Below are 26,718 nucleotides of genomic sequence, written 5' to 3'. Positions count from 1 at the left end.
GAATGGGGTGTAGAAAAACAGAGCCAGCAACGGAGTACTCTTGCCTCGAGTAGTCCTACACTTGAAGTTATTCTGGAGGGAGTTGCAGTACAGGGATTGATGGACACTGGGTCGCAAGTGACCACGATCTCTGAACAGTTTTATGAAAAGTACCTCAAACCAAGAACTGCTTGTCACCCAGATACCACCATTAAGATAATTGCGGCTAATAACCTACCCATTCCAGTAACCGGAGTCGCCTGGATGGATACGAAGGCCTGTGGACAAGACCTAGGGAAACGAGGAATCGTCATTGTCAAGGAAGGCTTCGGCTCCGAGACTCCAGTAATAATCGGAATGAATATCTTGAAAGACCTGGATCTTATGCTGTTGAAAAGAAAAGGGCCCAAGTACTGGCAGAAAGTTACCAAACATAAACCGACTCGTCTGGCGTTCCAGCGCGTAATCCGGACCGTTGGACTTCAACAGATGGCAAAGGAACAACTACCCCTAGCAGCCATTAAAGTGCCCCGCTGTACTCGGATTACTTTGCCCGCTGAAAAAGAGACAGTCATTTCCCTGCCTCTTAACACCAACCGACAACTTGAAGGAGTTGAAGTGTTAATTGAACCGAGAGCTCCAAGTGGGGGTAAGCTAAACCCACTAGTCGCCCGCACCCTAGCCGTCGTGAGGAATGGAAGAGTCCCTGTCAGGCTAAACAACACCGCAGACGTAGGTGTAGCCCTTGAAGCTGGAACGCAACTTGCCAGAGTATATGCTCTACCTACAGAAGTGAACCCCATGGGACCCTTACAATTCACCCCGTCTACAGAAGATGGCCGGACGGTAACTGTCTCAGCCATAAATGCTCAAGCAGATGATGAAGACATTGGGCGAAAACTACTGGAAAAAGTGCAACTGGACCCGTCCCAGTACACCAAACAGGAAGTGTCTCAAATGGAGAAACTACTGCGAGAACACCAAGACTCCTTTGCAAAGCATGACACTGACTTCGGGTACACCACCAGTATTCAACACGAGATTCCCACGGGTGATGCTGCCCCTATTCGCGAGAGGTACCGACAAATACCACCTCAACAGTACCAGGAGGTGAAGAGCCTCTTAGAATCTATGCTACACGCCGGAGTGGTGCGGGAAAGCCAGAGCCCATGGGCCGCACCCGTGGTGATAGTCAAAAAGAAAGATGGATCCCTGAGATTTTGCGTAGACTACCGTCGGCTGAATGCTTGCACGATCCGGGACTCCTATCCACTCCCCCGGATCGAAGAGTCACTGACCGCCCTGAAAAAGGCCAAATATTTTTCGTCTCTAGACTTGGCCAGTGGATATTGGCAGGTCCCCATGAGTGAGAAGGACAGAGAAAAGACCGCCTTCATCCTTCCCATGGGCCTGTACGAGTTTGACCGGATGCCATTCGGCTTGAGTAACGCACCAGGGACCTTTCAGAGACTGATGGAACGCTGTCTGGGAGATTTCAACTTCGAATTCACGCTGATATACCTTGATGACATCGTGGTATACTCCGCCACCTTTGAGGATCACCTTCACAAGCTTGGCAAAGTGTTCCAGCGCTTGAAGAAACACGGCTTGAAGTTAAAGCCCAGCAAGTGCCGTCTATTCCAGCAGGAGATCGATTACCTGGGACACCGGATCTCAGCCGAAGGTGTCCAACCCTCTCCAGAGAAGATAGCAGCTGTCCGAGAGTGGCCACAACCAACTACCATCAAAGAAGTCCAGGCTTTCCTGGGGCTACCGGGCTATTACCGCTGATTTGTCAAGGACTTTGCCCGGCTTGCGGAACCACTGCATGAGACCCTCCGAGGAACCGCAAACAGTCCCAGAGGACGACGCATCAGCTGGGGGCCCGACCAAGAAAAATCCTTCCGGGCGCTTCAAGCTGCTCTGACATCACCCCGTATTCTGGCATTTGCAGACTACACCTTGCCGTTCCAGTTATACACCGACGCCAGCCTTCAAGGTCTCGGGGCGGTCCTCTCCCAAGTCCAAGATAACAAGGAACGCGTAATAGCCTATGCCAGTAGATCCCTCCGGGATACCGAAAAGAACCCCGTCAACTACAGCTCTTTCCGCCTGGAACTCCTGGCCCTGACCTGGGCTATGACAGAGAAATTGCTGGCTACCTGACAGGAGCGGAGGTGCTGGTCGTGACAGACAACAATCCTCTTGCCCACCTAGGAAATGCCAAACTAGGGGCAATGGAACAGCCCTGGATGGCAAGGCTCTCTAGATTCCAATACAAAATTAAATACAGAGCGGGGAAGGAGAATCAGAATGCTGACAGCCTTTCCAGAGTGACATCATCCTCACCAGTGGGGAACCGGGATGAAGAGTTGGAGGAAGATGAACTGCCCGACTTTGCCCGGCTAGCTAAACAAATAGAAGATAGCCGCCAGTATGCTGTAGGCGGGATCGAAGCCGTAGTGGGGTCCCCCCTGTCCCAACAAGAATGGGCCAAGCTTCAAGATCGAGACCCTGAACACGTCTTACTGAAACAGTACGTGAAGACACAAGAGAAACCACCCTCCGAAGTAAGAGCCCGACTATCAACCAGGGCCTCTGCCCTACTTGCCCAATGGGATCGGCTGATCGTGAAGGATGGAGTCTTGTATCGCAGGGCCCTTTTATCCCATATGCTGGAAGAATGTTTGCAGATTGTCGTCCCGGTGCAGCTAGCCCATGAGATGGTGGCTGAAGCCCACAGAAGGAACGGCCACTTCGGCATAGACAAGACCCTCCGGTGGGCCCAGCAATTCATTTTTTGCCCAGGACTCCGTAAGCTGGTTGAAAACGTCTGCCTAAGCTGTCGTACATGTGAACTCCACAAGTCTACTGAGCAGCGTGCACCCGTCCAGACCATTAGCACATCCAGGCCCCTCGAGTTGTTGATGGTGGACTATCTGTTGATCGGAACGGCGAATAGTGGCTACCAGTACTGTCTGGTGATGGTGGACCACTTCACGAAATTCGCCGTCGCTGTTGCTACCAAAGATCAGACTGCCGAATCAGCTGCACAGGCCATCTGTCAACACTTCGTTTGGGTCTACGGGTGTCCGGAGCGGCTGCACTCGGATCAGGGGGCGTGTTTCGAAGGGCGAGTCATTGAAGAACTTCAGCAGATGTATGGAATCAAGAAGTCCAGGACCACCCCGTATCATCCACAAGGGAATGGCGCGTGTGAACGTTTCAACCGGACTCTCTTACAACTGATCCGAACCTTAGCAGAAGACGAAAAGCCCGACTGGCCTCGATTCCTCCCAGAACTGCTGTGGGCCTATAACAATCAAGTCCATTCTGTCACCGGATACACGCCTTACACCCTCCTGTTTGGCCGCCCAGGCAAAGGCATCCATGAGCTACACCTGTCTAACTCTGATGAAGACACCTGTGGTACCTATCCTTCCTGGCTACAAGCACACCGTCAAAGGATGGAAACTGTCTACCGGCTGGTGGAACAGCAGATCCAGGACCAGGTCCACACTGATCCACTTCCAGTACAAGAAGACCTACTGAGTGTGGGTCAACTAGTCCTAGTTCGTATAAAGAAACCGCAAGGAAAACTCCGGCCCAAGTGGGAGACCGAAGTCTATCGAATAATTGGACACCCGTACCCTGATGGCCCCGTCTATCAAGTACAAGGCGAAGACAGCGGCAGCCTCCGCACCCTGCACCGTAACATGTTGCGCCCCTGCCGTTCTCAGCCTGACTCCTCTCCTGTGATACCTAGAGAGATGGATATCACTAATACTGTGGGAGACACCGACACCGGGGATGTAGAGGTAGAAGACATACCTACCCCTGCTCGCCTGACTGACACGTCTGATACCCTTACCTCCTCGACTGACTTACCGACTGGGGCGGAGAGTGGAGTGACTGATCGGGGAGAGAGACTAGCACCCGTTAGGCGGACAGCGAGGACCACCGCAGGAGTGCCCCCGGGACAGTCCTACAGAGACCAATATGTGTGGCCCTCTTCACAGCCGGGTCCTACAACCTCCACAGCCATCGCCGCCCTGGAGACAGTCGTTGACAGGGACTGCCAACCTTCAAGTGGGGGGGCGTGTAATGAGCTGGCCGGCTCTGACTGTTCTGTTATCATTGACATAGAAGAATCTGTGACAGACACTGCCCCCGTGTGGCCAGAAGTTATACCTACGCCGAATGTGATTACAGAGAAACAAACTGTATTGGCTAAGCTCCCCCCTGTTATGTCATGTGACCAGGAAGGAGGGAGAGAGGAAGAAGAGCCCGGGAAATCAGTCTGTGCAGAGAGAAGTCTGTGTATGCTGGTGCCCTCCTGTGAATGCGATATAACAGATTGTCTGGATGATCCCTCTCCCTTGAAAGCTGACTTCCAGATCCTGAACCCACGAACTGCAAGCGGGTCCTCTGTTGAGAGGCCGAATATTCACTCAGCGGTGACATCTCCACAGATCCTGAACCCACGAACTGTAAGCGGGTCCTCTGTTGAGAGGCCGAATATTCCACCCCTACCTGCCGTACCCCAAGGACTACAGTCTGGACCTGAGAGACGGAGCTTTGTTTAATCCCTGCAGAGACAGACAGGCCTGCGACGTGGGAAGATAATCTTCTGGAGCAAAGAGACTGGTAATGTGTGGATAGGGACAGTGAGGGAAAGTTTGTTATTACACGTTATTTCTGTGGATAGGCATATTTTGTACTGTCTATTATTGTGTTCCGCTGTGTTAAGAAAATGTTTAACAGTAAAGATACGTTTGTTAAGATGGAATCTGAGTGTGGAAGTTTTGCTGGGCCAGATCATGGATATACATGGGAGAACTTGCCCTCGGCCACTTCAACCTGCACCACGCACCATCATCACATATTTCATTGGACGCCCCTTAGCAGGGTCATGGACCGGGTCTAGCCACCGTGACAACTCCAGAATTGAGACTGAGAGGCCCGGTACCGAGTACCCCACGGCCCTGCATCTGGGGGCGCTCCAACTTGGCGTCACGAACAGGATCTACTCAAGCCTGAAGAATCAGGTCATGTGTGCCTTGGAACTGTGTCTGAATTGTGCTTGAACTGTGACTTGTTGCAAATACTGTGTGTTGCTGTTTGCCGCCAAAAATGCCCACCAAAACCGCCGCCATTACAGCACTACGAGGAGCGCAGGAGAAGAAGAGGGGCGAGAAGGGGACGTACACAAGCTGGAGAGCGCGAAAGACAATGGCCGCCCTGTCTGAATATTTCTGTATCCTGAGGACGTGTTCGTCAGCAGCTGAGACCCGCCTCCTGATCTTCTATGGCGGGCGGAGACCGAAGAAACGAAACTATGACTCAGACGAGGTGGGACTGGAGACCAGAGAAGGCCTGCAGAAAAGAATTACCCCGCCGCCTGACCCCAAATTACCGGGGGGGCACGACCTCGGGCCCTTCCCTTGGGGAGAATATAGGAACCACCTGATTGCGGAGTTCCAACGAGAAGTGGAGCGGGAAGCGCGAGGTGAGCTGCTGGATGGCTCTTTGCCGAAATGGGGAGTTGTGATTGTCTACCAGCCTCAGGAAGGAAAAGGCTTCGTCCAAGAAATTGGAGCAGCCCTGAGAGTTCGCATCACCCGGGACGAGGTGGAACCCTGCCTGTGTGGAGACGGTGCCAAGTCCCTCCTGGAGCCGAGAGATGTGGTGACGTACCACCGGCATCTCAAGGGCAGAAGTTGGTGGGCCCGGGACATGCAGTGCTGTACAGCCGTCCTGGTGGTATCCAGAACCGAGGGTGAGGAGCTTGCCGCCGAAGCGGCTGCAGCAGCCTCTGCCGCCACCAGCATCATCCATCGGCCCACGCAGACACTCATCGTGGCGCACGACCTGGTCATGCAGAAGACCCAGACTCATGGAGTGTACCTGGCACCGGGAGTAGACTTGGAGTCAAGCCTGCCTGGGCCGCAGAGGGCCACCTGTCAGGTAAAGCCTCGGTGGAGGCCGCCAGAACCAGAGTAAGATCCTAATGCTCTGAAACTGTAAATAGTTAATTGTTTGTCTTCCTGATGTTTTGCTGCTTTAAACCCGACTAGGGTTATTCTTAAAGGGATCCCTTTGTTTACCCGGGATCCCTATTGCTTTTATTTTTGCTTTTGTTTTCATTTTTGCTTTTGTTTATCAATGTTACAAAGACTGCCGAATCATGGACGGTGAATGGTTCACAAACTGTACTGTAAATAGTTTGCACCTTCTTAAAGGTGCCCCTTACTGGTTTTACAAGAAGGAGAGCTTTGTGAAGAGACTGTTCCTGATTACAGCATGGAAGCTCTTGCCTTAACTGGACTTGCAGATAGAGAGAGTCTGCATTACCTCAAAGAGACTTGGTTCCCTCTTAAAGGGAACATTCACTAGTTTCACTTGAAGTATAATGTTGTCTTAAAAGAAAGTAGATGGTAATAATGTTTTACATAGGAGTAATATGTAGTTAGCTAGATAGTTATAGAGAATGTTTAATAATGTTACTAGAGAATGAGGACAGGAAAGAGTTGAAAGCCGAGTTTCAATAGAGTAAACCCGTAGGGGTTAGTTAGTGAAGTCCTCCTGAGAGCCATAGAGAGATGGCTCAGTGATCCTGTACTAAGAAAAGAGGCAGTAGGCCTGGGCAGATAGACAGGCGGTCCTGCATATGAACAATCAGAGAGTAAAAAGAAAATGTTGCACTTAGAAGAGAAAAATAAAGAAAAAGTTAATTTATATTTTAGAGTTTTATAGTAAGCCTTTAGTGGGTTCAGCTTATACGCCCTTAAAGGAAAAGTTAAATTATTGTTCAGAATTTGCACTTAGTAGAATACCCGGCTGGGTAATAAAAGTTATTTATAGTATGTTATTTAAAATATTTAACCATGTTTTGTTTGTGACGTTCAAGAGTCCTCACCTCCCATAAAGGGAAGCACTGTTATAATTACTTGTTCATAGCATTTCAAAATTTGTATGTCTTTTGCTGACATGTATTGTTGTTTTCTTCCCAGTCCGGGAGTACTGGATTTAACCGGGGGGGAGTGCAGTGCCCCAGAGTCCTGGTCGTTGCAGTACTGACGCTCCGCCGCTAAGGGAAGTGATGGTACGTCTGATGGCACTTAAGGAGTTCACCTGACCAGGTATCACAGTCACACTTTACACTTCACATTCTGGCCACCAGGGGGAGCAAAGGATTCTATGTATTAGGCCACTCCTCACAATCTGGTAAAACTGGGGGCTGGATAGGAAGTTAGGGAGAAGCTGACTGGGTTGGATCCAGGCAACATCCTGTGGCAGAGGGTGTTGCAGGGGAAGATTCAGGGGGGTCTCTGTCAGGGGTGGGATCCTGACAGTGGCCTAGCGAACAGAACGTTACGGAGCCGCGCCTGCACTTGAATGCGGTGGCATCCTAAGAAAGGAAAAGTAGCGAGGTTTATTGTGGAGAAGTGAGAAACGCAGCAAAAAGGAGATAAAGCCAGTAGGAGTCGTGCCGTAAGATCGAGTCAACATCCTACTGAGGCGCGTAGCCGGTGGCTGGAGCGCCGAGGAAGTATTAGGCTCCAAGCAATACTTCAAACCGCGGCAGGACAGTTAATTTTAGGTTGGCTGTCTCACCAAAATCACCTAAGCAGACATAGGGGGCAATTGTGGGAGATGGGCGACGCTAGGGTCCCGGAAGAACTCCAGGCCTACCCGTCATACGGGTGCGTCCTATCCATATCATCTGGGGGACGGAGAAAGAACATCAGAATAGATACGAGTTGTGAGAGAGAAGAACATCAGAAACAGACACAACAGTTGTGAGGACTATCCCGTGGTGCTCAGCAGGGAGGTACTACAACACACAGGCGCTAGAAGGTAGGCACGGATTTCCACCTGCAAAGGAAACTCTGGATGTGCCTTCGGAACGGCCGGTCTCAGCCAGCCCTGTTAGCAGTACTCTGGATTGAGGATCTTGAAGCCTTCAGTAAAGAGGTAAAGAGACTGCAACCTTGTGTCCTCGTTATTCATCGCGACCTGCACCACGCACCATCATCACATCTTTCATTGGACGCCCCTTAGCAGGGTCACGGACCGGGTCTAGCCACCGTGACAACTCCAGAATTGAGACTGAGAGGCCCGGTACCGAGTACCTCGCGGCCCTGCATCTGGGGGCGCTCCATATGCATTACAGGAGCTTGCTTGCCCAGCTGCTAGTGTGAAAGAGTATTCAGTGCTGCTGGTTCAATACTGACCGAAAAAAGGACTCATCTGGCTACCCAAAATGTTGATGATCTAACCTTCATTAAAATGAACCAATCATGGATTTCTAATTATTTTGCCACACCTTTCCCTCCTGACACCTAGCTTTCCTGTAAAAAGGTCTTGCTTTTGGACTCGTCTTACTGACTGCTCCAATTTCTCCATTTGCAGCTGCTGTATGTCCACCATAGGCCATTTTTACACCACCCTAAATGGGCTGACTCCCCCCACGGGGCCGTGGTCACCACTTGGCACAAGCACCCGTGCGAGTGCAGTTTGGCTGAACAGGTGGGTGTGCCAACTTTTGGGCGACAGCACTGGCACAGGGTCCCTCATAGTACAATGAAGTGTCTCTGGCGGTGGTGGTGCACACCCAATGTCAGCCACACCGTCGTAACATGAGGGACCCTGGGCCAGTACCGCCGCCCACAAGAGAGTGTCCCCCCCCAGCTCAAACAGTGCTCTACCACTTGCAAAATTACCTCTCACTGCTCCACCACTGTTTAGTCTGTGCTGTTAAATCCTTCAATGGCACTGCCAATACCAATTTGTTGACATGATTGATGCTAGTAAAAATATTCAGGGGCCCTGTCCTACATTTACACCAGTTAATACTTTGTGCCAACTACCACTGTCTGCAAGTCAGCAGAGGAGCCCACCCCTGTACCTAGGTATGCCACCTGTTTATTTGTGAAATTTTTTTTTTGCTAGACATTAACCTCTTTATTATTTTGGCCTACTAACTGTGTCAGACACTCCTTACAGTTGTCCTCCACTGAACAAAGCTAGGCCACCTGCGTACTCCTGTAACCTATTTTTAACTGCATTTTGCCTATTACTTTTTTGGCCCTACTAACTGTGTCTGCCCCTCGTTGCAATAGTCCTCCGCTGAACACACCAATGCTGCCTGTGTACCCCTGTAACCTATTTAAAACTGCATAGAGCCTACTTTTTTATTTTAGGCCTAGTAAGTCTGCGCCACTCCTTCCAATTGTCCTCCGCTGACCACACCAATGCTGCCTGTGTACCCCTGTAACCTATTTTAAACTGCATAGAGCCAACTTTTTTATTTTAGGCCTAGTAAGTCTGTCTGCGGTCCCTCCTTGCAATTGTCCTCCGCTGACCACACCAATGCTGCCTGTGTACCCCTGTAACTTTTTTGGTTAAGGCCTACTACCTGTGTCTGTCTGCGCCACTCAATACAGCTGTCCTCCTCTGAAAAAAGCTGAGCTTCAATTGTCATGTTTTCAGCCTATAGGAATTTGAAAACTGCATTGGGACTACTAGTTTGGTTGGGCCTACTAACGGTGTCTGCCGTTCCTTGGTGTTCTCCTGGTTTTTTATCCTGAGCTTCTATCTTCAGGCTTTCGGCCTGTATTTAGAATATTAAACTGCATTTAGGCTACTAGTTTGGTTGGGCCAACTTACGGTGTCTGCCGCTCCTTGGTGTTCTCCTGTTTGTTTTTTCCTGAGCTTCAATCTTCAGTCTTTTGGCCTATATTTTTACTATGAAACTGCATTTAGGCTACTAGTTTGGTTGGGCCTACTAACAGTGTCTGCCGCTTCTTAGTGTTGTCCTCCAAGTGTACCCCTGTAACCTATTTAAAACTGCATAGAACCTACTTTTTTATTTTAGGCCTAGTAAGTCAGCGCCACTCCTTCCAATCGTCCTCCGCTGACCAAACCAATGCTGCCTGTGTACCCCTGTAACCTATTTAAAACTGCATAGAGCCTACTTTTTTATTTTAGGCCTAGTAAGTCTGCGCCACTCCTTCCAATTGTTCTCCGCTGACCAAACCAATGCTGCCCGTGTACCCCTGTAACCTATTTAAAACTGCATAGAGCCTACTTTTTTATTTTAGGCCTAGTAAGTCTGCGCCACTCCTTCCAATCGTCCTCCGCTGACCACACCAATGCTGCCTGTGTACCCCTGTAACCTATTTTAAACTGCATAGAGCCAACTTTTTTATTTTAAGCCTAGTAAGTCTGTCTGCGGTCCCTCCTTGCAATCGTCCTCCGCTGACCAAGCCAATGCTGCCTGTGCACCCCTGTAACCTATTTTAAACTGCATAGAGCCAACTTTTTTATTTTAGGCCTAGTAAGTCTGTCTGCGGTCCCTACTTGCAATCGTTCTCCGCTGACCAAACCAATGCTGCCTGTGCACCCCTGTAACCTATTTAAAACTGCATAGAGCCTACTTTTTTATTTTAGGCCTAGTAAGTCTGCGCCACTCCTTCCAATTGTCCTCCGCTGACCACACCAATGCTGCCTGTGTACCCCTGTAACCTATTTTAAACTGCATAGAGCCAACTTTTTTATTTTAGGCCTAGTAAGTCTCTGCGGTCCCTCCCAGCAATCGTCCTCCGCTGACCAAACCAATGCTGCCTGTGTACCCCTGTAACCTATTTAAAACTGCATAGAGCCAACTTTTTTATTTTAAGCCTAGTAAGTCTGCGCCACTCCTTCCAATTGTCCTCCGCTGACCACACCAATGCTGCCTGTGTACCCCTGTAACCTATTTTAAACTGCATAGATCCAACTTTTTTATTTTAGGCCTAGTAAGTCTGTCTGCGGTCCTTCCTTGCAACCTTCCTCCGCTGACCAAACCAATGCTGCCTGTGTACCCCTGTAACCTATTTTAAACTGCATAGAGCCAACTTTTTTATTTTAGGCCTAGTAAGTCTGTCTGCGGTCCCTCCTTGCAATCGTCCTCCGCTGACCAAACCAATGCTGCCTGTGTACCCCTGTAACCTATTTAAAACTGCATAGATCCAACTTTTTTATTTTAGGCCTAGTAAGTCTGTCTGCGGTCCCTCCTTGCAATCGTCCTCCGCTGATCAAACCAATGCTGCCTGTGTACCCCTGTAACCTATTTTAAACTGCCTAGAGCCTACTTTTTTATTTTAGGCCTAGGAAGTCTGCGCCACTCCTTCCAATTGTTCTCCGCTGACCACACCAATGCTGCCTGTGTACCCCTGTAACCTTTTTTAAACTGCATTGAGCCAACTTTTTTGGTTAAGGCCTACTACATGTGTCTGTCTGCGCCACTCAATACAGCTGTCCTCCTCTGAAAAAAGCTGAGCTTCAATTGTCAGGTTTTCAGCCTATAGGAATTTGAAAGCTGCATTGGGCCTACTAACGGTGTCTTCCGCTCCTTGGTGTTCTCCTGGTTTTTTATCCTGAGCTTCTATCTTCAGGCTTTCGGCCTGTATTTAGAATATTAAACTGCATTTAGGCTACTAGTTTGGTTGGGCCTACTAACGGTGTCTGCCGCTCCTTGGTGTTGTCCTCCAAGGAAAAAAGCTGAGCTTCAATCTTCAGGCTTTTGGCCTATATCAAATATTAAACTGCATTTGGCCTACTAGTTTGGTTGGGCCCTACTAACAGTGTCTGCCGCTCCTTTTTGTTCTCCTCCACTGAACAAAGCTGAGCTTCAATCTTCAGGCTTTCGGCTTATATTTTTAATATGAAACTGCCTTTGGCCTACTAGTTTGGTTGGGCCCTACTAACGGTGTCTGCCGCTCCCTGGTGTTCTCCTCCACTGAACAGAGCTGAGCTTCAATCTTCAGGCTTTCGGCCTATATCAGATATTATACTGCTTTTGGCCTACTAGTTTGGTTGGGCCCTACTAACGGTGTCTGCCGCTCCTGGGTGTTGTCCTCCAAGGAAAAAAGCTGAGCTTCAATCTTCAGGCTTTCGGCCTATATCAGATATTAAACTGCATTTGGCCTACTAGTTTGGTTGGGCCCTACTAACGGTGTCTGCCGCTCTTTGGTGTTGTCCTCCAAGGAAAAAAGCTGAGCTTCAATCTTCAGGCTTTCGGCCTATATCAGATTGCAAGAGAGTGGTGCTGTTATGGACAGTAAGGAACACGCTGTCACTTTAAGAGGCTGCACCCCCTTCCCTCGGGAATGGAATGTTCTGCTTCTCCCCTGCTCTAATCGTTGTTATGAACTGGTCAGTGCAGTGTGCAGGTGTGGAGCTGTAGCAGCGTGTGTGAGCTGCTGCTGCTGGAGAGAACTTTGTGCTGTTTGCTGCAAGAAAGGTTACACAACTTGAGACGGACTACGTTTGTGAAATAGACTTTTCCGGTTACAGCAAAGGTGGCTGTTCTCTGCTAGTTTGTGAAGCCACGAAGATACTGAGAAGGGGACTTACAGTTTCCAAGAGCATCCCTAGGATCCAGAAGCAAGGAGAAGACCAAGCTTCGCAGAGCTGACAGGAATCCGTGCGCACCACTGTGTTGGACTTCTGGGGGCCCCCTGGTACTGGACCTGAGTCCCCAACATCACCGTGAGTCTGTTCCTGTATGGTGCACCAGTAAGGGCATAGTGCAGGCTTCAGTAGTCAGTATACGGGAGCCATGTGGCCTGCTTAGTAAAGGCCAGGGAGGTTATACATAGAGTAGCATCGTTATTTGTTCATTGTTTAAAGTTGCTTGTGAGACAAATTCTGAGTCTGTAATTGTTGGAGCACCGTGCTATTTTACGGACAAGATAACTCATGTACATTGTCTTTTGCTATTGTAAAGCCCTGTTTGCATCTTCCTTGTTCCTTTCATTCCTTGCCTCCCAATAAATCTACCCTTTGTTGTTTGCACTTCATCTTGTGTACAGTAGTCTTCCTGCACAGTGGTGGTCCCCCGGCCATCGCTACTGTCACCAAGATGGAGGCAGCAGACAGTAATGGCGGGAATGCTAATGTTAATGGAGATGCTGTGGGCATTGGTGGAACCCCTGCAAGGACACTCCCTATGGGCACCATATTTAGTGTGCTACCAAAGTTTGACGGAAAGAATATGCCACTGTCCGACTGGGTGTGCCAGCTGCAAAGCACCCTAAGGATTTATAATATCAGCCCAGACCTTGAAGTGGACATTGCGTTAACTGCCCTAGAGGGGGAAGCCCGTAGAAACATCTGCCTACAACCAGAACTCACCCGCAGTACCCTGAAGGAACTGGTGAAGTTCCTGGAAGAGATCTATGGGGAGACTGCTAGCTCCGGACACCTTCGCGCCAAATTTTTCTCTAGGCTGCAGCGGGAAGAAGAAGGAATTTCTCAGTATGCAACAGCACTGCAAAAAGTGTTAGCAGAGGTGCAGAGAAAGGAGGCAGATGGACTTGGCGGCATGGGCTCTAAAGATCGGATACTCCAGGAGCAATTCATTCTGGGACTACACAGCACATCCTTGAGGCGAGCACTGTCAGAACGGGTCCGGGCAGATCCAGCTCTTACGTTTCGTCAAATCCTGGCAGAAACAGTGGCCTGAAGTAAAGAAGAGAGCTATGCATCTGGGGTGATGCGTGTCCAGGGCGCCAATACCAGAGGGGACCCAAACCATCAGGAGGTGCTGGTCCAGGTGGTGCAAGACTTGCAGCAGTCCCTTGTCAACATGCAAGAGAAACTGACCCAGGTGGAGCAAAGAGTGGGGGAACTACAACAGTCTGACCCACCGTACTCATGCAACCATTTTTCAGCCCGACCGATAAGGGATCAGTGGGAGCAAGCCCCCTCCCGTCAGGCATCGGAGGCACGAGAACAGGCTCGAAGTACCCCCTGGCGAGGAGGAGGCATCCAATGCTGGGAATGTGGAGGACGGGGGCACCTTGCCAGAGACTGTCGGAACTATACTCAAGGCCAGCGGAAGCTGCCGTTAAACTACCAACCCCCGCAGTAGTGCGGCAGTCTGTGGGGAAGGCGAGAAGAGAGGCCGCTCCATATCATAACGAACACTTGATTGCTGGGAGCCCCATCCTACGTGCTGAATTCAAAGGAGTTCTAGTGGATTGTCTGATAGATACCGGGTCACAAGTAACAACGATGCCAGAAGCGTACTTTAAGCAGCATTTCCAGTACCTGGCCAAGCCAGAAAAAGAGATATTGATCCGGTTGATTGCTGCCAACCAACAACCGATCCCGGTCACAGGGGTCGTGTGGATGAATATTCGAATCTGTGGGCAAGAAGTTGGGAGAAAAGGGATCCTGCTAGTCCCTGAGCCTATTAAGGAAGATGTGCCTATAGTACTGGGAATGAATATCCTACGTGAACTCGATCAGATTATGTTTACCAAACGGGGACCTGGATATTGGAAGAAGGCTACTACACATAAGCCTACTCAAGAAGCCCTTCAACGACTGATCCGCGTCTGTGGGACGCAGAAGAGTGTGCCATCTTATCAGACGGTAGGAGTCATCCGGGCTCCTGGTAAAGAACCTGTAATCCTACCTCCCAAGCGAGAAACTATAGTATACCTTCCAGTGGGGACTTACCGCAACCTTGATGGGTTGGAAGTGGTTGTTCAGCCTGTGGTAGGCAGAGGAGTGGACCAAGAAGTCATGATAGCTCGTACGATAGCTGTGGTCCATCGAGGACATGTCCCCATTAGGGCTATGAATGTGGGCCCCGGGGAGGTCACCTTGCCACGGGGGACAGATCTGGCCCTGGTGTACCTACATAAGGGTGAAGTGGTGAGTCAGAAGGAGATGTCTTTATCACCGAAAGAAGGCGTGGGGTGGACCCTAGCAGTTGCTGCGGGGGTGAAGAGATGCCGCCATCCCCAGAGTGGAGTGGACAGGTCATCCTTGATCAAATGGAAGTGGATGTGAAGGCTCTGGGCCCTGAGAGTGTGCAAGCAATAGAAATTATGCTGTGGGAAAATCAGGCCGCATTTGCCCATCACGCCGAGGATTTCGGCTGTACTGAAGCCATCACGCATGAGATACCGACTGGGGAAGCTCGTCCAATTCGAGAACGATACCGGCAGATCCCGCCCAAGATGTATCAAGAGGTGAAAACATTACTGAGGCAGATGTTGGATTCAGGAGTGCTGCAGAGTAGTCAGAGCCCTTGGGCCGCCCCAGTGGTGCTCGTCAAGAAAAAGGATGGGACCATCCGGTTCTGTGTAGATTACAGGAAACTCAATGCCTGCACTGTTCGAGACTCGTATCCGTTGCCCCACATCGAGGAATCCTTGACAGCATTGGGGAAAGCCAAGTACTTCTCCACCCTGGACCTAGCAAGCGGATACTGGCAAGTGGCCGTGGCAGAGAAAGACAGAGAGAAAACCGCCTTCATCCTCCCAATGGGGCTGTTTGAGTTTAACCGGATGCCCTTCGGGCTCTCCAATGCTCCAGGTACCTTTCAACGGCTGATGGAAAAGTGTTTGGGAGATTTAAATTTTGAGGCTACCCTGATCTATCTGGATGACATTGTGTCTTCAGCCTCATTCGAAGAACACCTTGCCCAGCTTGGACAGGTGTTATGACCCCAATGGCGAGGGTCTCAGAGGAACGTGGAAATCTGCAGAATACAAAAATCCAGCTCATAGGGCAGTGGTAACTGGGTTGACCATATATCTACTCCTAACGCCAACACTAGAAGTAGCCGGGGATCATTCCTACGTTGATTCTAGATGACACGCGCCAGCCGGAGAATCTAGCTACCCCTAGTAGAGGAAAACAAAGACCTTTCTTGCCTCCAGAGAAGGGGACCCCAAAGCTGGATAGAAGCCCCCCACAAATAATGACGGTGAGGTAAGAGGAAATGACAAACACAGAAATGAACCAGGTTTAGCACAGAGAGGCCCGCTTACTGATAGCAGAATAAAGAAAGGTAACTTATATGGTCAACAAAAACCCTATTAAAATCCACACTGGAAATTCAAGAACCCCCGAACCGTCTAACGGTCCGGGGGGAGAACACCAGCCCCCCTAGAGCTTCCAGCAAAGGTCAGGATATAGATTTGGAACAAGCTGGACAAAAAATACAAAACCAAAACAAATAGCAAAAAGCAAAAGGCAGACTTAGCTGATATAACTGGAACCAGGATCAGTAGACAAGAGCACAGCAGACTAGCTCTGATAACTACGTTGCCAGGCATAGAACTGAAGGTCCAGGGAGCTTATATAGCAACACCCCTAAGTAACGACCCAGGTGCGGATAAAAGGAATGACAGAAAAACCAGAGTCAAAAAACTAGTAACCACTAGAGGGAGCAAAAAGCAAATTCACAACAGTACCCCCCCCTTAGTGAGGGGTCACCGAACCCTCACCACGACCACCAGGGCGATCAGGATGAGCGGCATGAAAGGCACGAACTAAATCGGCCGCATGAACATCAGAGGCGACCACCCAGGAATTATCCTCCTGACCATAGCCCTTCCACTTGACCAGGTACTGAAGCCTCCGCCTGGAGAGGCGAGAATCCAAGATCTTCTCCACCACGTACTCCAACTCGCCCTCAACCAACACCGGAGCAGGAGGCTCAGCAGAAGGAACTGCAGGCACAATGTACCGCCGCAACAAGGACCTATGAAATACATTGTGAATAGCAAACGACACAGGAAGATCCAGACGAAAAGATACAGGATTAAGGATTTCCAATATCTTGTAAGGCCCAATAAAACGAGGTTTAAATTTGGGAGAGGAGACCTTCATAGGAACAAAGCGGGAAGAAAGCCATACCAAATCCCCAACGCGTAGTCGGGGACCCACACCGCGGCGGCGGTTGGCAAAGCGCTGAGCCTTCTCCTGTGACAACTTCAAGTTGTCCACCACATGATTCCAGATCTGCTGCAACCTATCCACCACAGAATCCACCCCAGGACAGTCAGAAGGCTCCACATGACCCGAAGAAAAGCGAGGATGGAAACCAGAGTTGCAGAAAAAAGGCGAAACCAAGGTGGCGGAACTAGCCCGATTATTAAGGGCAAACTCAGCCAACGGCAAGAATGTCACCCAATCGTCCTGATCAGCAGAGACAAAACACCTCAAATAAGCCTCCAAAGTCTGATTGGTTCGCTCCGTCTGTCCATTAGTCTGAGGATGGAAAGCAGACGAAAACGACAAATCAATGCCCATCCTACTACAAAAGGATCGCCAGAACCTGGAAACGAACTGGGATCCTCTGTCTGACACAATATTCTCAGGGATGCCGTGCAAACGAACCACGTTCTGGAAAAACACAGGAACCAGATCGGAAGAGGAAGGCAGCTTAGGCAAAGGAACCAAATGGACCATCTTGGAGAAGCGATCACATATCACCCAGATAACAGACATGCCCTGAGATAGCGGAAGATCAGAAATGAAATCCATGGAGATATGTGTCCAAGGTCTCTTCGGGACAGGCAAGGGCAAGAGCAAACCGCTGGCACGAGAACAGCAAGGCTTAGCTCGAGCACAAGTCCCACAGGACTGCACAAATGACCGCACATCCCTTGACAAGGAAGGCCACCAAAAGGACCTGGCCACCAGATCTCTGGTGCCAAAAATTCCCGGGTGACCTGCCAACACCGAAGAATGAACCTCGGAAATGACTCTGCTGGTCCACTTATCCGGGACAAACAGTCTGTCAGGTGGACAAGACTCAGGCCTATCAGCCTGAAATCTCTGCAACACACGTCGCAGATCCGGAGAAATAGCTGACAAGATAACTCCATCTTTAAGAATACCAACAGGATCAGCGACTCCAGGAGCATCAGGCACAAAGCTCCTAGAAAGAGCATCGGCCTTCACATTCTTTGAACCTGGTAAATACGAGACAACAAAATCAAAGCGGGAGAAAAACAATGACCAGCGGGCCTGTCTCGGATTAAGGCGTTTAGCAGACTCGAGATACATCAGATTTTTGTGATCAGTCAAGACCACCACACGATGCTTAGCACCCTCGAGCCAATGACGCCACTCCTCAAATGCCCATTTCATGGCCAACAACTCCCGATTGCCCACATCATAATTTCGCTCGGCAGGCGAAAACTTCCTAGAGAAAAAGGCACAAGGTTTCATAACAGAGCAACCAGGGCCTCTCTGCGACAAAACGGCCCCTGCCCCAATCTCCGAAGCATCCACCTCAACCTGAAAGGGAAGTGAGACGTCAGGCTGGCACAAAACAGGCGCCGAAGTAAACCGGCGTTTCAACTCCTGGAAAGCCTCCACGGCAGCAGGAGCCCAGTTAGCTACATCGGAGCCCTTCTTGGTCATATCCGTCAAAGGTTTCACAATGCTAGAAAAATTAGCGATAAAACGACGGTAGAAGTTAGCGAAGCCCAAGAACTTCTGAAGACTCTTAACTGACGAGGGCTGAGTCCAATCAAGAATAGCTCGGACCTTGACTGGGTCCATCTCCACAGCAGAAGGGGAAAAAATGAACCCCAAAAAGGGAACCTTCTGCACACCAAAGAGACACTTTGAGCCCTTGACAAACAAAGAATTTTCACGCAAAATTTTAAAGACCAACCTGACCTGCTCCACATGCGAATCCCAATTGTCAGAAAAAACCAAAATATCATCCAGATAAACAATCAAAAATTTATCCAGATACTTCCGGAAAATGTCATGCATAAAGGACTGAAAAACTGAAGGCGCATTGGAGAGCCCAAAAGGCATCACCAAGTACTCAAAATGACCTTCGGGCGTATTGAATGCGGTTTTCCATTCATCACCTTGCTTAATGCGCACAAGGTTGTACGCACCACGAAGGTCTATCTTGGTGAACCACTTGGCACCCTTAATCCGGGCAAACAAGTCAGACAACAGCGGTAAAGGATACTGAAATTTGACAGTGATCTTATTTAAAAGTCGATAATCAATACAAGGTCTCAAAGATCCGTCCTTTTTTGCCACAAAAAAGAATCCCGCACCAAGAGGGGAAGAAGACGGACGAATATGTCCTTTCTCCAGAGACTCCTTGATATATGAACGCATAGCGGTATGTTCAGGTACCGACAGATTAAACAGTCTTCCCTTAGGAAATTTACTGCCTGGGATCAAATCTATAGCACAGTCACAGTCCCTATGAGGAGGCAGTGCACTGGACTCAGACTCACTGAAGACATCCTGATAATCAGACAAATACTCCGGAACTTCCGAAGGCGTAGAAGAAGCAATAGACACAGGCAGGGAATCCCCATGAATACCACGACAGCCCCAACTTGAGACTGACATAGCCTTCCAGTCCAGGACTGGATTATGGGTCTGTAACCATGGCAGCCCTAAAACGACCAAATCATGCATTTTATGTAAAACCAGGAAACGTATCACCTCGCGGTGTTCAGGAGTCATGCACATGGTAACCTGAGTCCAATACTGCGGTTTATTTGCTGCCAATGGTGTAGCATCAATACCCCTAAGAGGAATAGGATTTTCTAATGGTTCAAGAGTAAATCCACAGCGCTTAGCAAATGAGAGATCCATGAGACTCAGGGCAGCACCTGAATCTACAAACGCCATGACAGGATAAGATGACAGTGAGCAAATCAAAGTTACAGACAGAATAAATTTAGGTTGCAAATTACCAACGGTGACAGGACTAACAACCTTAGCTATACGTTTAGAGCATGCTGAGATAACATGTGTAGAATCACCACAGTAGTAGCACAAGCCATTCCGGCGTCTATGAATTTTCCGCTCATTTCTAGTCAGGATTCTATCACATTGCATTAAATCAGGTGTCTGTTCAGACAACACCATGAGGGAATTTGCGGTTTTTCTATCACATTGCACCGAATTAGGTGTCTGTTCAGACAACACCATGAGGGAATTTGCGGTTTTGCGCTCCCGCAACCGCCGGTCAATTTGAATAGCCAGTGCCATAGTATCATTCAGACCTGTGGGAATGGGAAAACCCACCATAACATTCTTAATGGCTTCAGAAAGGCCATTTCTAAAATTAGCGGCCAGTGCACACTCGTTCCAATGTGTCAGCACGGACCATTTCCGAAATTTTTGGCAATACACTTCAGCCTCGTCCTGCCCCTGAGACATAGCCAGCAAGGCCTTTTCTGCCTGAATCTCAAGATTGGGTTCCTCATAAAGTAAACCGAGCGCCAGAAAAAACGCATCAAGATCAGCCAATGCCGGATCTCCTGGCGCCAGCGAAAAAGCCCAATCCTGAGGGTCGCCCCGTAAGAACGAAATAACAATTTTTACTTGCTGAGCAGAATCTCCAGATGAACAGGGTCTCAGGGACAAAAACAATTTACAATTATTCACGAAATTCCTAAACTTAAACCTGTCTCCGGAAAACAGTTCAGGAATCGGTATTTTAGGTTCTGACCTAGGATTTCTGATAACATAGTCTTGTATGCCCTGCACACGAGTAGCCAGCTGGTCCACACTTGTAATCAAGGTCTGGACATTCATGTCTGCAGCAAGCATAGCCACTCTGAGGTAAAGGGGAAGAAGAAAAAAAAAAAAAAACTCAGAATCTTCTTTCTTATAATCCCTCTTCTGCAATGCATTAAACATTTAATACTGGCCTGGCAAACTGTTATGACCCCAATGGCGAGGGTCTCAGAGGAACGTGGAAATCTGCAGAATACAAAAATCCAGCTCATAGGGCAGTGGTAACTGGGTTGACCATATATCTACTCCTAACGCCAACACTAGAAGTAGCCGGGGATCATTCCTACGTTGATTCTAGATGACACGCGCCAGCCGGAGAATCTAGCTACCCCTAGTAGAGGAAAACAAAGACCTTTCTTGCCTCCAGAGAAGGGGACCCCAAAGCTGGATAGAAGCCCCCCACAAATAATGACGGTGAGGTAAGAGGAAATGACAAACACAGAAATGAACCAGGTTTAGCACAGAGAGGCCCGCTTACTGATAGCAGAATAAAGAAAGGTAACTTATATGGTCAACAAAAACCCTATTAAAATCCACACTGGAAATTCAAGAACCCCCGAACCGTCTAACGGTCCGGGGGGAGAACACCAGCCCCCCTAGAGCTTCCAGCAAAGGTCAGGATATAGATTTGGAACAAGCTGGACAAAAAATACAAAACCAAAACAAATAGCAAAAAGCAAAAGGCAGACTTAGCTGATGTAACTGGAACCAGGATCAGTAGACAAGAGCACAGCAGACTAGCTCTGATAACTACGTTGCCAGGCATAGAACTGAAGGTCCAGGGAGCTTATATAGCAACACCCCTAAGTAACGACCCAGGTGCGGATAAAAGGAATGACAGAAAAACCAGAGTCAAAAAACTAGTAACCACTAGAGGGAGCAAAAAGCAAATTCACAACAGACAGGTACTCGGAAGACTGCGGGCCCATAACCTGAAGGTAAAGCCAAAAAAGTGCCACCTCTTCAAGAGAGAGATCGAGTACCTAGGCCACATAGTGTCACAAGATGGAGTTCTACCCTTGCCAGAAAAAGTGGCTGCTATCCAGAAGTGGCCAGTCCCTCGAACAGTGAGAGAACTCCATGCCTTCCTGGGACTCACTGGGTACTACCGCTGGTTTGTTAAAGACTTCGCAAAGGTGGCAGGTCCTCTCAATGAGTTGCTGAGGGGGACCGCTGGAGTGCCGAAGACGCAGTGTATCCCCTGGGCACAGGGACAAGACGAGGCCTTCCAGGCTATAAAGAATGCCCTTACTTCGGCCCCAATTTTGGCCTACACAGACTTCGATCAACTGTTCCTGTTGTACACAGATGGTAGCCTTCATGGACTTGGTGCAGTACTTTCTCAGATACAGGATGGACATGAGAGAGTCATCGGGTATGCCAGCAGGTCCCTGCGAGACAGCGAAAGAAACCCTCACAATTACAGCTCCTTCCGGTTAGAGCTCCTGGCCCTGGTGTGGGTCATGACAGAAAAGTTTGCAGGCTTCCTGACAGGTACCAAGATTCAAGTTTGGACAGACAATAATCCCCTGGCCCACCTTGAGAATGCTAAATTGGGGGCCTTAGAACAACGGTGGATGGCTCGCCTAGCCAAGTTCAACTTTACCATCCATTATCGCTCTGCTACCGAAATCGCAAATGCTGATGGGCTGTCAAGAGTGCCTGTGGAGACTCCAGTGGGGGATCTTGATGAGCACCTCGAAGAGGAGGAAACCCCAGACTTTAATAAGTTTAAGCCCCCAATGGTTGTGGCCCAGTCAAGAAGGGAGGCATGCGCATTACCCCGGTCCCTGGGGAGAACCAATGAGGAATGGGGACACGTTCAGGACGAAGACAAAGGGCTGAGACAGATGAAATGGTGGGTAACGCAAAAGCGGAAGCCTGGCAAACAAGAGAGAGATGATCTGGACTCTGAAATGAGGAGTGTGTTGCACCAGTGGGATAGACTGGAAGTGCTAGAGTCAGTACTATATCGTAAGAGGCAACAGCCAAAAGATATGGAAGTAAGGTGGCAAGTGGTCATCCCAGGAAGAATGGCTCAAGAAGTAGCTAAAGAAGCCCACGAATTTGGAGCGCACTTCGGCCTCACAAAGACCTACCAATGGTTACAGCGGTATGTGTATTGCCCCCAGAGCTTGTGGTGGAAGAGGTTTGCCGGCAATGTTGAGTATGTGACCTCATTAAGAGTACTGAACAGAGGGCACCCATCCAGACCATACAAACTAAGGAACCGCTAGAAGTCTTGATGATCGACTACCTCCTCATGGGGCAATCGGCCCGGGGGCTGCAATACTGTTTGGTGATGACCGATCATTTCTCTAAGTTCGCAGTAGTCACTCACTCCGACTAGAGACGAGACTGCGGAATCGGCAGCGGAGCCATCTGTCAAGACTTCATCCGGGTGTACGGGTGCCCAAAGCGCATCCACTCCGACCAAAGCGCATGTTTCCAAGGCAAGGTGATGGAAGAATTGTATCGCATGTATGATATCGAGCAGTCCCGGACCACCCCTTACCACCCTCAAGGCAACGAAGCTTGTGAACGCTTCAACAGAACCTTACTTCAAATGCTGAGAACGTTGGAGGAGGATAAAGAAGGCGTGTTGGCCAGACTATCTGCCAGAATTGGTCTGGACCTACAACAATCGGGTCCACTCCACCACGGGTTATACCCCCTATCTACTGTTGTTTGGAAGAGCTGGACGAGAGATCATTGAGCTGAATTTGGAACAGCCAGAGGAGCTGATGGAGAGAACTGTCACCTCATGGGTGAAAGAGCATCGGCAACGATTGCAAACGATACGGCGGTTGGCGGGTCAGCAACTGCAAGAAAAAGAACATACGGGACGCAAACCGATTCAAGAGTTACCGCTCCAACCTGGAGACCGAGTATTAGTCAGAGAGAAACGCCCTAAGGGAAAACTAAGTGAGAGATGGGAAGTACAGCCATACAAGGTTATCGAGCGAGTGTATGCTAACGGCCCTGTCTACAAGGTACAGATTGAGAATGGGGCATCTGCCCCTAGAGTACTTCACAGAAATACTGTATGCTGCGGCGTTGCCGGTCTGAGGTGTGTTCTACGCCATTGTCGCCTGAAGGCGCCACTCCACTTCCTGAATCTGTCATGCCTGATGGCAAAATCGATGATGAGTGGTGGACCGTCCCTGACACAGTAGGGGGTCCTCAGCCGCCATGCGAGGACGAGACCAGACAAGAGCTCACGATGTCTCCTGCAACAAGTGTTCCTCTGGAAGATAGTCAAGCCTTGCCTGACAGCCAAGAGCTTCGGAGATCCCAGAGGTCTAATGCAGGGGTTCCACCAGTCCGATATGTAGAACAGTGTGCTCTGTCTGTTGTTACACCTTTGTTGCCTCCTCTATAGGTGCTGTTTCCGCATTGCATGTTCCTCCATTACACTTTGACCCTGATGCTGTGATGGCCGAGGACGACCATCATTAAGAAGGGAGGCATGTAAGAGAGTGGTGCTGTTATGGACAGTAAGGAACACGCTGTCACTTTAAGAGGCTGCATCCCCTTGCCTGGGGAATGGAATGTTCTGTTTCTCCCCTGCTCTAATCGTTGTTATGAACTGATCAGTGCAGTGTGCAGGTGTGCAGCTGTAGCAGCGTGTGTGATCTGCAGCTGCTGGAGAGAACTTTGTGCTGTTTGCTGCAAGAAAGGTTACACAGCTTGAGACGGACTGCGTTTGTGAAATAGACTTTCCCGGTTACAGCAAAGGTGGCTGTTCTGTGCTAGTTTGTGAAGCCACGAAGATACTGAGAAGGAGACTTACAGTTTCCAGGAGCATCCCTAGGATCCAGAAGCTAGGAGAAGACCACGCTTCGCAGAGCTGACAGGAATCCGTGCGCACCACCGTGTTGGACTTCTGGGGGCCCCCTGGGACTGGACCTGAGTCCCCAACATCACCGTAAGTCTGTTCCTGTATTGTGCACCAGTTAGGGCCTAGTGCAGGCTTCAGTAGCCAGTACACGGGAGCCGTGTGGCCTGCTTAGTAAAGGCCAGGGAGGTTATACATAGAGTAGCATCGTTATTTGTTCATTGTTTAAAGTTGCTTGTGAGACAAATTCTGAGTCTGTAATTGTTGGAGCACCGTGCTATTTTACGGACAAGATAACTCATGTACATTGTCTTTTGCTATTGTAAACCCCTGTTTGCATCTTCCTTGTTCCTTTCATTCCTTGCCTCCCAATAAATCTACCCTTTGTTGCTTGCACTTCATCTTGTGTACAGTAGTCTTCCTGCACAGTGGTGGTCCCCCGGCCATTGCTTCAAGATATTAAACTGCATTTGGCCTACTAGTTTTGTTGGGCCCTACTAACTGTGTCTGCCGCTCCTTGGTGTTCTCCTCCACTGAATAAAGCTGAGCTTCAATCTTCAGGCTTTCGGCCTATATTTACAAAATTTAAACTGCATTTGGCCTACTAGTTTGGTTGGGCCCTACTAATGGTGTCTGCCGCTCCTTGGTGTTCTCCTCCACTGAACAAAGCTGAGCTTCAATCTTCAGGCTTTCGGCTTATATTTTTAATATGAAACTGCATTTGGCCTACTAGTTTGGTTGGGCCCTACTAACGGTGTCTGCCGCTCCTTGGTGTTGTCCTCCAAGGAAAAAAGCTGAGTTTCAATCTTCAGGCTTTCGGCCTATATCAGATATTAAACTGCATTTGGCCTTCTTGTTTGGTTGTGCCTACTAACGGTGTCTGCCGCTGCTTGGTGTTGTCCTCCACGGAACAAAGCTGAGCTTCAATCTTCAGGCTTTCGGCCTATATTTTTAATATGAAACTGCATTTGGCCTACTAGTTTGGTTGGGCCCTACTAATGGTATCTGCCGCTGCTTGCTTTTCTCCTCCACTGAACAAAGCTGAGCTTCAATTTTCAGGCTTTCAGCCTATATCAGATATTAAACTGCATTTGGCCGACTAGTTTGGTTGGGCCCTACTAACGGTGTCTGACGCTCTTTGGTGTTCTCCTCCACTGAACAAAGCAGTGCCGCCTGTTTACTCCTGTTACCAATTTTGCCCACTTTATTATTTGGGCCTACTAACTGTGTCTGCCTCTCATTACAGTTGTCCTCCACTGAACAAAGCAATGCCGCCTGGTTAGTCCTGTTACCAATTTTGAACTGCATTTAGCCCACTTTATTATTTGGGCCTATATCTGTGTTTCCTCCTCATCCTGCCCATTGCCCAGCCAGTGCTACATGAGTCTGCTGGCACATTGACCCAGACCACTACATTCCCCTTGCACGCTACACAGCCAGAATCTGACCCTGCTGAAAGTCAGGTTCACCTTCCCGCATACTATACCACCTTACACGGGGACAAAGAGGAAGGTGCAGATGAAAGTGCAGGTTCCTTCATCAGGTGGGGAGGGCATACGCGTTGGCGATGTCACTGTCACAGGGCCCCTCAGAGTACGCAAAAGTGTCTCTGCCGGTGGGAGGCGCCCCCGCCGTCAAACACAACGCCATACTTTGAGGGGCCCTTTGCCAGTGACAATGCGAACGAGTGGGCCCCCCCGCTTGCTCAGGATCACAGCACTTGCAAAGTTGAAATACTGACCTCTCCCTGCTCCACCGCCGTGACGTAGTCTGCGTTTCCTGGGCCCACGAAAAACTTGAGCCAGCCCTACCCCCCCCACAACTTTAGCCAAATGACCCCCAATTTTCAATGCCTAACTATTATTATAAGGTAAATTAAGATTCACAAGCTTAAGTGACACGAATTGATGTTTTTGACATTAAAATGGTCACTGTAGGTGTTTTGCTGTCCTCCACTCACTGCCGACTTTGCTTCCCCATTGACTTACATTGGGTTTTGTGTTTCGGTCGATCCCCGACTTTGCGCGATAATCGGCCGATTTCACTCGACTCGACTTTTGATAAAGTCGGGTTTTGCGAAACCCGACTCGATCCTAAAAAGTAAAAGTCGCTCAACCCTAGTTTACGGTATCCGAATCGGCGATACCCGATATTTTTGGTGTATCGGTCCGATCCAATCCGATCCGATATTTCCCGATATCGGAAGGTATCGCTCAACACTTCTCAGAATAGGCCACAAATTTAGAGTCAATCAGATTTACAGTAGACCCGCAATCCACAAAAGCAGAAGAGGGGGAAAAACAATTGTTCACAACAAGCTCCACTTTCAATAATAATTTGAAGATTGAGGAAGACAGTACTTGGAAGTCTGGGCAGCCTCCTTGGCAGCTACCCATACCTGGGCATTTCCCAAGACCTTGAAAACTGGCGGACAGGAGGGGCAGTCTTTTCTCCAATGGCCTGGAGCTCCACAATAAAAACTTTCTTCGACGTCTCCTCTACTTTCTTTCGTGGAGACAGCCCCCACTTCCATGGGC

Source organism: Ranitomeya variabilis, chromosome 1 (assembly GCF_051348905.1).
Source record: "Ranitomeya variabilis isolate aRanVar5 chromosome 1, aRanVar5.hap1, whole genome shotgun sequence".
In the NCBI taxonomy this organism is placed as follows: domain Eukaryota; kingdom Metazoa; phylum Chordata; class Amphibia; order Anura; family Dendrobatidae; genus Ranitomeya; species Ranitomeya variabilis.
The sequence above is the reverse complement of the archived record's forward strand: the minus strand, read 5'-3'. Positions refer to the sequence as shown.